This window comes from Rutidosis leptorrhynchoides, chromosome 6 (genome assembly GCF_046630445.1).
Source record: "Rutidosis leptorrhynchoides isolate AG116_Rl617_1_P2 chromosome 6, CSIRO_AGI_Rlap_v1, whole genome shotgun sequence".
NCBI classification, from domain to species: Eukaryota; Viridiplantae; Streptophyta; class Magnoliopsida; order Asterales; family Asteraceae; genus Rutidosis; species Rutidosis leptorrhynchoides.
Genome location: NC_092338.1, coordinates 421,521,877 through 421,532,910, shown reverse-complemented (window position 1 = coordinate 421,532,910; position 11,034 = coordinate 421,521,877).

The following is an 11,034-nucleotide window of genomic DNA, read 5'->3' as shown; positions in this document are numbered from 1 at the left end:
TTGCGTCTTCAATTCGTCGAATCTGTCTTTTGTCTTCACCTTTTATTATTTAAACGAATATCACTTGTAAATAGAATAATTGCAACTAAAAGCTTGTCTTTCTTGAGGAATAATGCTATGAAATATATGTTCGTTTTTAGCATTATCAAATATTCTCACACTTGAGCGTTGCTTGTCCTCAAGCAATATTGTCTTGAAATACTAGAATCACTTCTTTATTTTTCACACTTTGTACATCAGTGATTTCTATACGGCGGTATAAACAATGGTAGTAACGATATGGTTTACAGTCCCACATGACTATAAAAAATTTAGATCCATTAAGGAAATTGGATCTTTATGAAAACATTTGATCTTTTGAAAATTAAATCTAGTTTTTTACCCTAGATAAGTTTTCCGGAATAACCCTTTACCGGTGTTTGCAAAATATTTTTGTGGGTTGGTAGGTTTTAGATTTGAAAATTTTAGCTCAAAACTTGCGGTTTTGTGTCACCCACTTGCTAACCTTGTATTTGGAAAGCAACACGTCCAGTTTACTTGTCCCGTATATTACCTTTCGGTAAACTACCGTCCGGTTGTAAAGGAAAGCGTTGAACAAGCAACTGTTAAGGCAATGTCCCCTGACATGCTTTTAATTATGGTCTATAACGTGTCGGACGCAATTACTATCCTTGGTAGGAGCAATAGTAAAGCTCACCCTTATAATTTTTCGGTATGGCACAAGGTCCTGTCTTTGACCACTATGCAACCACCGTTCTTACGGTTGACACCCGATTTGGTTCAGGTGACCTAATGAATTCCAGGTGAATTCCTAGGATTTTACGTTCAATGGTAATGAACGTATTGAAAATAGGGCTTTCAGAAAACAAATCGGTTTGTAATTTTGATCAAAATATTTTCTCGTTTAAGCTCGAGTTTAGATATCATCGAATTCCATGAGTTTGTAATTCTCAATCTTTAAGGTCAATCTCTAGGATTGAGTAATATCAGTCTTAAAAGCTGATTTTTAATCTTTAAGGAGATTATCCTTTCTGGGGATCTGATTCATTAGTCTTATCCAGCTAATTTGCATGGTGCCCCCCCCCCATTGTACGAGATAAATCCTTCTCATGGTTAGGATAAATCTGACCACATGGCGACCCTGTTTAATGCTGAGGTCCGTGGATTTCCTGCTGATTTTAGTGATGACTTTTCTAGATTTTTCGTCAACCTACAGCTGGTCTGGACGACAACTTCATGACCTAAATCAAGAAGCGCGTGTCTTTTTCGGAAGACTTTACTTCCTTTTAATGATGGAATTGATTCATCGTGTAGATCCATCTCTTCTTTTCTTTCATCGGGTAAAACAGTTTAGTTTAGTCCAAAGCAAAAGTATTTTCAGTTATTTGTTACAGATATATGTGACATATGTTTAAAATAACTTGGTAAATTTTCCCACACTTCGCTTTTTATTTTTCTTTTTATCGTCCTCTATTCCATTTTAAATGAATTTTAACATTTTAGTTTGTTTCTTAATTTATGTCCTTTCCGAGGTAACAATAATTTCGGTGTTAAAACCTAGTTTTATCGTTCATAAATATGTATAAACATGATTTTGAATTCATTTAATTGAAAATTTTGAAAAATTTTACTAGAATTGGGTAGTCAGTATATAAGACTAGGGCTGTTCTTTTTTATCAGAGAGCACTAGATTCTAATACAACTACTGCTTTACTAGTATTTTTAATGGTAACCAAGTGTATAAAGTAAAAAATTTTAAAATCCGAAAGAATTTAACCCCTTCCCACACTTAAGATCTTGCAATGCCCTCATTTGCAAGAAATTAGTAACAATTTAAATTATTGAGGGTGATTTGTGTGAAAATGATTAAATTTTTACCAAAGTTTCCAAATATATTGGCGTTTGTTTGCTGAATGATAAATGGTGCACATCATTTGTTCATTCCGTCTTGTTGTTATTTCACATATATTTTGCATCTTGTCGTCAAAATTAGTTGCTTTTGCTGAACTTAATGCCAGTCTTTGAAAATGCGTTGTTTTACCCTGTTGTGTACATAAGATAAACTGCAAACATATATACATATTTTTGAAGTTTGGTATATTACCCCACATTCAAAAATTATTAAAATCTAAGAATAAAAGTTAGATAATTATAAAAATGATTACAATATTAACAAAAGTATTAAACGTATCAATAATTACAAATTACAAAATAAAAAAAAAAAATAATAATAAGTAAACTAAGGATGATATTGGTACCAATAGGGGTTCCAGGCATAACCATAGGTGCTATAGAATGCTTCGGCAGGGTCATACGTAGGATATGGTGGCTGCATCTCTATAGACCAAGGAGGGAAGATGGGTTTCGGTGTAGGAATATAGTTTCTACCTATATGTTGGCAATGAGCAATGATCTGGTTCTAATGAACTTGCCAATCTTCAAATGCTCTCTGTCTAGCATTTTCGTATTCCTGAGAAGCTATAAACCTATGCATTTCTTGCATCTCATTCCCTCCTCATACATTACCTTGTTGTTGGTTTCTCTCCACCTGTGGATGTCTACCATGGTATCGTACTGCGGCGTTATTTCGCCTCTTCAAAACTTTCGCACCATGGTATACATTTAAACCTATAGTATCGCGGGGTTCTGGTTCTTCTACTAATAATCCCCCCGACTTATATCCACACCGAGATATTCACCAATCAAAGTAATAAAAATACCACCTCCTATTATGCTATGTGGTCGCATCCCCCGAACCATAGCTGATAAATAATAACCCACACAATATGGTATACTTACAGCGCTTTGTGGGTCTCGAATACACATATGGTAAAACAAATCCTGTTCATTTACTTTTTCTTTGTTCTTACCCCTTTGTGTAATCGAATTAGCTAAAAACCTATGTATCACTCTTAATTCGGCTCTATCTATATCCAAATAAGAGTAATTTCCTCCTTTGAAACGGTGATGGCTTGTCATTTGACTCCACACACCGTGTGTATCAAAATTTTCATCTATCTTTCTACCGTTTAGTATCAATCCTCTACAATCGGCAGACGCTAACTCCTCAGGCGTATATATACGTAAAGCCTGAGCCATGTCCAGTAAAGACATGTGGCGCATCGAACCGCCTAACAAAAATCTAATAAAAGAACGATCGGTTAAACTAGCTACCCGATCATTCAACTCTATACTACATAACAATTCTTCACACCATACTTTATATACAGGTCTACGTATGGTGAATAAACATACCCAGTCATTAAAAGAAGAATTACCATACCTCTGTACAAGTAATTCCCTAATTGGCCCGGCCAATTCTACAGCTTCTAAGGGTCCCCATTCTATGACCCTCGGTACCTCAACAACCTTAGAATGAAGAGTATGCAAACCCCGTTGATATTTTGGATAATCTATCCAAAGTCTGTCAAATCTCAGGTTCGGGTGCAACTCTTCCAAGTGCATATCGGAAAAGGTCATGACTGGATGAGGTATATCCTGCTTGTAGTAGTTATCCACCTCCTGTTGTTCCAAATTCTCAGCAGGAGCATTGCGGGCTTGGGATGAAGATTCACCCCTTTCATTCTGCAAAACACATCAAACACAATTTTTGTGCATCCAAATATGCATTAGTGTCAGCAAAATCATCAATCAAAATAATTACAATGACATTATCAATTTATATCAAACTTAAGCTTATTTTCACATTTTTATCAAATCTACATTTTTTCAAATAAGCATATACAAAAATTTTCGCCAAGTTCATAAGCATTCAACTCAAATAACATGTCAAAATAATCATTACTAGCAATCAAACAAGTCTCAAATGGCATTATCTTTCAAAAATCAAGTTCATGAATTTTAGACTTGAAAAAGTCCACTTTAATTCTCAAAATCATGTTTAGGCTCAAAGTTTGGATCATTTAACTACCTAGACATGTTACACTACTCAATTTAGCAACAATTCATGACAAAAATCGGCCATAACCTGTTTATATCAAAAAGCTCCAAATTGCTCAAGAACACAAACCCTAGATTACTCAAAATTTGAAGTTTAAGGCTTCTAATCAGGTTAAACAGCATCAATCTAGGTTATACAAGCATAATACATAAACAATTTAAGCTTAATTACACTAAAAAGCATCAAAATCAAATTGGGGAAAAATTTGCTCAAGAACACCAAATTTCGGATTAAATGGTGTTTAGGTGTAGAAATTTACCGTTTTTCTTGAGTAATTCTTAGATAGCATCCTTCTCAACATGATTTTAGCAAAAGATTTGGTGATTAACGGTTAAAAATTGGGATTTTTGGGGTGTTTTTGGGTGTATTTTCGGGGTTTTTTCGTGCAGAATTCGCAGTATGTTTTTGGTTTGGGTTGGGGACTGATCTGTTCTGCGGGTATATTTTTTTTTCTGATTTTTAGACCCTCCGCGAGTCGCGGTGAAATACTCTTCAAACTCCGCGACTCGCGGAGTTTTTTTTTTATTTTTTTTTATTTTTTATTTTTTATAATCATTAACTTTTGAAAACAATTAAGAAATTAATTTTAAAATTTTGTTTCCCTTATTATTTAGGACGAGGTCGTTTCGGATCGATGTCCTAGTCCGTCTCTCGACAAAATTTTAAAATTTGTCTTTTTGTAGCGATTGTTTTAAAAGCTAAGATTTTTGAGTTTTTTAATGTTTTTGGCATACTTTAAATCAAAAAGATTAAAAATAATGATAATAAAAGTTCTAGTCCCTCCCTTGGGTAAAGCAATTTCGGTTCAAAGACCTAGTCTTCAACTTACGACGAATTTTAAAAATCATATTCTTAACTTAATGAGATAAAGTAAGTTTTTGTTTTTAAATTCACACAACTTAAATATGAAATTCAAAATTAATATTAAAAATTCACACCAAACTTAAAATTTGAAATGCATAAAATTAAAAATTTATATTTTAAAAATTAAAAGTTCACACGAAACTTAATTTAAAAATTCATAAATTCATATCAAATTTATATTAATTTTTCAAATATTTACAATTTTAAATATATTGTTTTTACAAAGTTTACAATATTAATTTAAGATTTATATATTAATTTTAAAAATATGGTAAAAATAAAATTAAAAATCTTTTTGTCTTTTTATCCCACTTTAATCAATCAAATATTATCAAAAATATGCGCCCCTCTTTTCGGTAAAGTAATTTCGGTTCCAAGACCTAATTTAACTCATGACGAATTTTTGAAATATTTTGGGTTGATTGATTAAAGATATTTATACCTTAAGAATAAACGTTAAATTTCGCAGTGATGTAATAAATTTTTGAATGATATCAATAATTTCGGTCGCCAAACCTAATTTTATTTAATACCAATTTAATACTTTTTAGCGAACAAATTAGCGTTTATTATCAAAAGGTTAAAAAATTAAAAAAAAAATAAAAAAAAATAAAAACTGTACAGACATACCTGTGAGATAAATTTCTTAGTTATATGATCTATCCCATTCATAAGATAGTCGGTTTAATTGGTTTTCCATGGCTACATAGGCGTAACCTCGAGCATTCAGTGTCTTTTCTTCTAAACATATGAACGGTCCGTCTCTGCATAAAGTAACAAATTCGGTATTTGAATAGGTTTGATTATTTGAACATTTACCTCCATGTGACCATTTTCCGCATTTGTGACATCTTTCTAGGTGTCGTGCTCTTCTTTTCGCTGCGGATTTTGATTTTCCTTTACCAAATTGTAACTTATTATCTTCGCATCTGGATTCTTTTCTAACTCCGTCCATTCTTTCTCTGATTACTGATACTATTTCACTCGGTAGTATGTCATTATTACGTTTAGTGATCAAAGCGTGTAGCATTAGACCATGGTTTAGCTCACAGGCAGTCTTCATTTTGTAAAAACCTAAAAAAAAATAAAAATTCAGAATGGGGGGAGAAGACTAGTTCTTTAGGGTCTGCTAGGGAAAGACCATTCGGGTTCCATTTTCGAGAACTACACGAAAACAGACAATCTAACTCTAACAGAAATACATATTATCCTTTAAAGACTTGATTCTCCCCATACTTAGTTAGCTGTGGTGTCGAAATTGTGATTAACTTCGTTGTCGACTTCCATCGGACCATGTATGTAATGTTTAACTTTGTGACCATTAACTTTAAATTCAATCCCATTTGAATTTTTTAATTCTATCGTTCCGTATGGGAAAACTCTTTTGACTATGAATGGTCCAGACCATCTTGATTTCAATTTTCCAGGAAATAGCTTGAATCGTGAATTGAAAAGAAGAACTCTGTCTCCTTCTTTAAATTCTTTTGAACTTCTGATTCTTTTATCATGCCATTTCTTCGTTCTTTCTTTATAGATTAACGAATTTTCGTATGCTTCATGTCCTAATTCTTCTAATTCATTTAGTTGACTTAATCGTAGACGTCCAGCTTCATGTAAATCAAGATTACATGTTTTCAAAGCCCAAAATGCTTTGTGTTCAATTTCTACTGGAAGATGACATGCTTTTCCATAAACAAGTCTAAAAGGTGTGGTTCCAATTGGAGTTTTGTAGGCTGTTCTAAAAGCCCAGAGTGCATCCTCCAATTTAATGGACCATTCCTTCGGATTTGATCCTACGGTTTTCTCTAGAATACGTTTTAAAGCTCGGTTGGTATTTTCAACTTGTCCACTTGTTTGTGGATGATATGCGGTGGAGATTTTATGAGTTACTCCATATCTTTTAAGAACTTTCTCAAGTTGATTATTACAGAAATGAGTACCCCGATCACTTATTAAAGATTTCGGTGTTCCAAACCTTGCAAAAAGACGTTTTAAAAAGTTGACTACAACTCGTGCATCATTAGTTGGGAGAGCTTGTGCTTCCGCCCATTTAGATACATAATCAATGGCTACGAGTATATATAGATTATTATGAGATTTTGGAAATGGACCCATAAAGTCAATACCCCAAATGTCAAATACTTCACATACTTGGATGATATTTTGTGGCATTTCATCACGTTGACTTATTTTTCCGGCCCTTTGACATGCATCACAGGATTTGCAAAGAAGGTGTGCGTCTTTGTAAATTGTAGGCCAATAGAATCCAGCTTCATAAACTTTTCTTGCTGTTAGTTGAGGCCCATAATGCCCTCCTGTTGGTCCTGTGTGACAATGGTTTAAAATTTTACTAGCTTCATCTCCAAATACACATCGGCGTATTATTTCATCGGGACAACTTTTAAACAGATGTGGATCTTCCCAGAAATAGTGTTTTATATCATTGAAGAATTTCTTTCGTCTTTGGTACGATAATCCTTTTTCAAGGAATCCACAAACTAAGTAGTTTGCATAGTCTGCAAACCATGGGATTTCTTTATAATCTATCTTCAATAGATATTCATCAGGAAAGTTGTCTTGTATGGCTGATTCATTTAGAACTTCTAATTCGGGATTTTCAAGACGAGAAAGATGATCAGCGGCGAGATTTTCTGCTCCTCTTTTATCTCGGATTTCAATATCAAACTCTTGTAAGAGTAAGATCCAACGGATTAATCTTGGTTTAGCATCTTGTTTTGAAAATAGGTATCTAAGAGCAGAATGGTCGGTATAGACCACCGTTTTTGCTAGAACGAGATATGATCGAAATTTGTCAAAAGCAAAGACAATAGCAAGGAGTTCTTTTTCAGTAGTTGTATAGTTTGTTTGTGCTCCTTGTAACGTCTTACTAGCATAATATATAGGTTGAAATCGTTTTTCAATCCTTTGTCCTAAAACGGCTCCCATTGCAAAATCACTTGCATCGCACATTAGTTCAAATGGTAGATTCCAATTTGGTGTTATCATGATCGGCGCATTAGTGAGTTTCTCTTTAAGAATATTAAAAGATTTGATACACTCATCTGAAAAGATGAATGGAGCATCCTTTTCTAGGAGTTTATTCATAGGAGTGGCAATTTTAGAAAAATCTTTTATGAAACGTCGGTAAAAACCGGCATGCCCTAGAAAACTCCTAACTCCTCTAACATTGGTGGGATGTGGAAGTTTAGCAATTACATCTACTTTAGCTCTATCCACTTCAATTCCTTCTTTTGAAATTTTATGTCCAAGAACGATGCCTTCTTTAACCATGAAATGGCATTTCTCCCAATTAAGTACTAGATTTGATTGTTCGCATCTAATTAGCATTCGTTCCAGATTAACTAGACATGATTTAAATGTATCACCGAAGACTGAAAAGTCATCCATGAATACTTCCATGCATTCTTCTATCATGTCGTGAAAAATCGCCATCATACACCTTTGAAAGGTTGCAGGGGCGTTACAAAGTCCAAATGGCATGCGTTTGTAAGCAAAAGTACCATAAGGGCACGTGAATGTGGTTTTCTCTTGATCTTCGGGTGCTATTGGAATTTGAAAATATCCGAAAAATCCATCTAGAAAACAATAGTAACTATTTCCGGCTAATCTTTCCAACATTTGATCTATGAAAGGTAAGGGAAAGTGATCTTTTCTGGTGGAGTCATTTAATTTTCTATAATCAATACATACACGCCATCCTGTTACAGTCCTAGTAGGAATAAGCTCATTTTTCTCATTTGTAATGACAGTCATGCCACCCTTCTTAGGCACGCATTGAACTGGGCTTACCCATGGACTATCAGAAATTGGATATATCAAACCTGCATCTAGCAGTTTAATAATCTCTTTCTTAACTACATCTTGCATATTAGGATTTAGTCTTCGTTGGCGTTGCACATACGTTTTATGACCTTCTTCCATAAGGATTTTATGTGTGCAATACGAAGGACTTATTCCTTTAATATCATGAATCTTCCATGCAATGGCTGGTTTATGAGCTTTCAACACAGAAATGAGTTGTGATTTCTCATTTTCAGTAAGAGAAGACGATATTATTACAGGTAATTCAGATTCACCATGTAAATAAGCGTATTCCAAATGGTTTGGAAGTGGCTTTAACTCTAATTTCGGAGGTTCTTCTATCGATGATTTATATCGATATCTGTCTTCTTCTTTTAGCATTTAAATTTCTTCTGTTGTTGGTTCATATCCATTAGCTATTAGTGTAGCTAACATTTCAGCTTCATCAATTGGTTCATTACCTTCTCCTAAAGAACATTCTCCTGTTCCTTGTAATTCTGGAAATTCTTCTAATAATTCTGCATGTGCATCTATAGTTTGAATATAATAACATGTATCATCTGCAGATTGTGGTTGTTGCATTGCTCTATCAACTGAAAAGGTAACACTCTCATCCTCTATACTTAGGGTCAGTTTCTTACCGAACACGTCTATCATTGCTTTAGCAGTGTTTAAGAATGGTCTTCCTAATATGAGAGGAACTTGAGAATCTTCTTCCATGTCCAAAACAACAAAATCTACTGGAAATACTAAAGTACCAACTTTAACTAGCATGTTCTCCATTATCCCTCTAGGATATTTTATTGATCTATCGGCTAGTTGTATGCTTATTCTGGTTGGTTTCAATTCTCCAAGGTCTAGTTTAGCGTATAGTGAATACGGCATTAGATTTATACTAGCACCTAAGTCTGCCAATGCTTCTATTGAACTAAGACTACCCAGAAAACATGGAATTGTGAAACTTCCTGGATCAGATAGTTTTTCTGGTATCTTATTCAACAGCACTGCTGAACAATTAGCATTCATAGTAACAACCGAGAGTTCTTCCATTTTCTTTCTATTTGAGATTAGATCTTTCAAGAATTTAGCATATCTTGGCATTCCTGAAATCACATCAATGAAAGGAAGATTTACATTTATCTGTTTAAACATATCCAAAAATTTGGATTGCTCGGCTTCAAGTTTTTCTTTCTTCATTTTACTCGGGTAAGGAAGTGGTGGTTGGTATGGTTTAACATAAGGTTTATCCTTAACTGTGTTATCTTCATTAACCTTCTCAACTACCGGTTCTTTTTCCTTATCTTGATCAGGTTGTGGTTCTTGTGGAGTAGGAATAGTTTCATCAGAAGTTACAGGTATTTCAGGTGATTTAAGTGTTGTACCACTTCTTGTGGTAATAGCTTTAGCTGTTTCATTCCGGGGGTTAGCATTTGTATCACTAGGTAGACTTCCCGGTTTTCTTTCACCTATTAACCTTGCTAGGTTACTTACTTCTTGTTCCAGATTTTGAATAGAAGCTTGTTGATTTCTAAATGCTTGAGCATTTTGTTCATTAGTTTGTTTTTGAGATGTGAAAAACTGCGTTTGAGTTTCAACTAGCTTCGTCATCATATCTTCTAAATTTGGTTTTTTATCATCGGTTTGTTGTGGTGGTTTGTTTTGAAAATTCGGTCTTTGCTGATTATAAGTATTATTGGATACTTGTTGATTGCTAGGACCTTGTTGGTTGTTGTATGGAATATTTCGGTTATAATTCTGGTTTTGATTGTAAATTGGTCTTGGCGGTTGATAATTATTCTGATAATTATTTCCAGGCCTTTGGTTTATGTATGAAATATTCTCTCTTTGTTCCATTGTTAATTCAATACTGAGACAATCTTTTGTCAAATGTGGTCCTCCACACTGCTCACAACTAATTCGTATTGAGTGAATATCTTTAGTCATCTTTTCCATTCGTCTCTCCACAGCATCTATCTTTGCGGAAATGGAATCTAAGTCATGGCTAGAATCGGCTCTAGCTGCTTTAGATGATCTAACGATATCTTTTTCTTGGTGCCACTCATGTGAGTGGGAAGCAGTGTTATCAATAATTTTGTAAGCATCAGTTTCGGTTTTCTTCATAATAGAACCACCAGCTGCTATATCTATGTCTTTCCTTGTAGTGATATCGCATCCTTGGTAGAATATTTGTACTATTTGACAGGTGTCTAAACCATGTTGCGGACATCCTCTTAACAACTTTCCATATCTAGTCCACGCCTCATATAGAGTTTCATTTGGCTTCTGTGTGAACGTAACAATTTCTGCTTGAAGTCTTACGGCTTTAGATGCAGGAAAGAATTGTTTAAGAAATTTGTCAACTAAAACGTCCCATGTATCAATCGCCC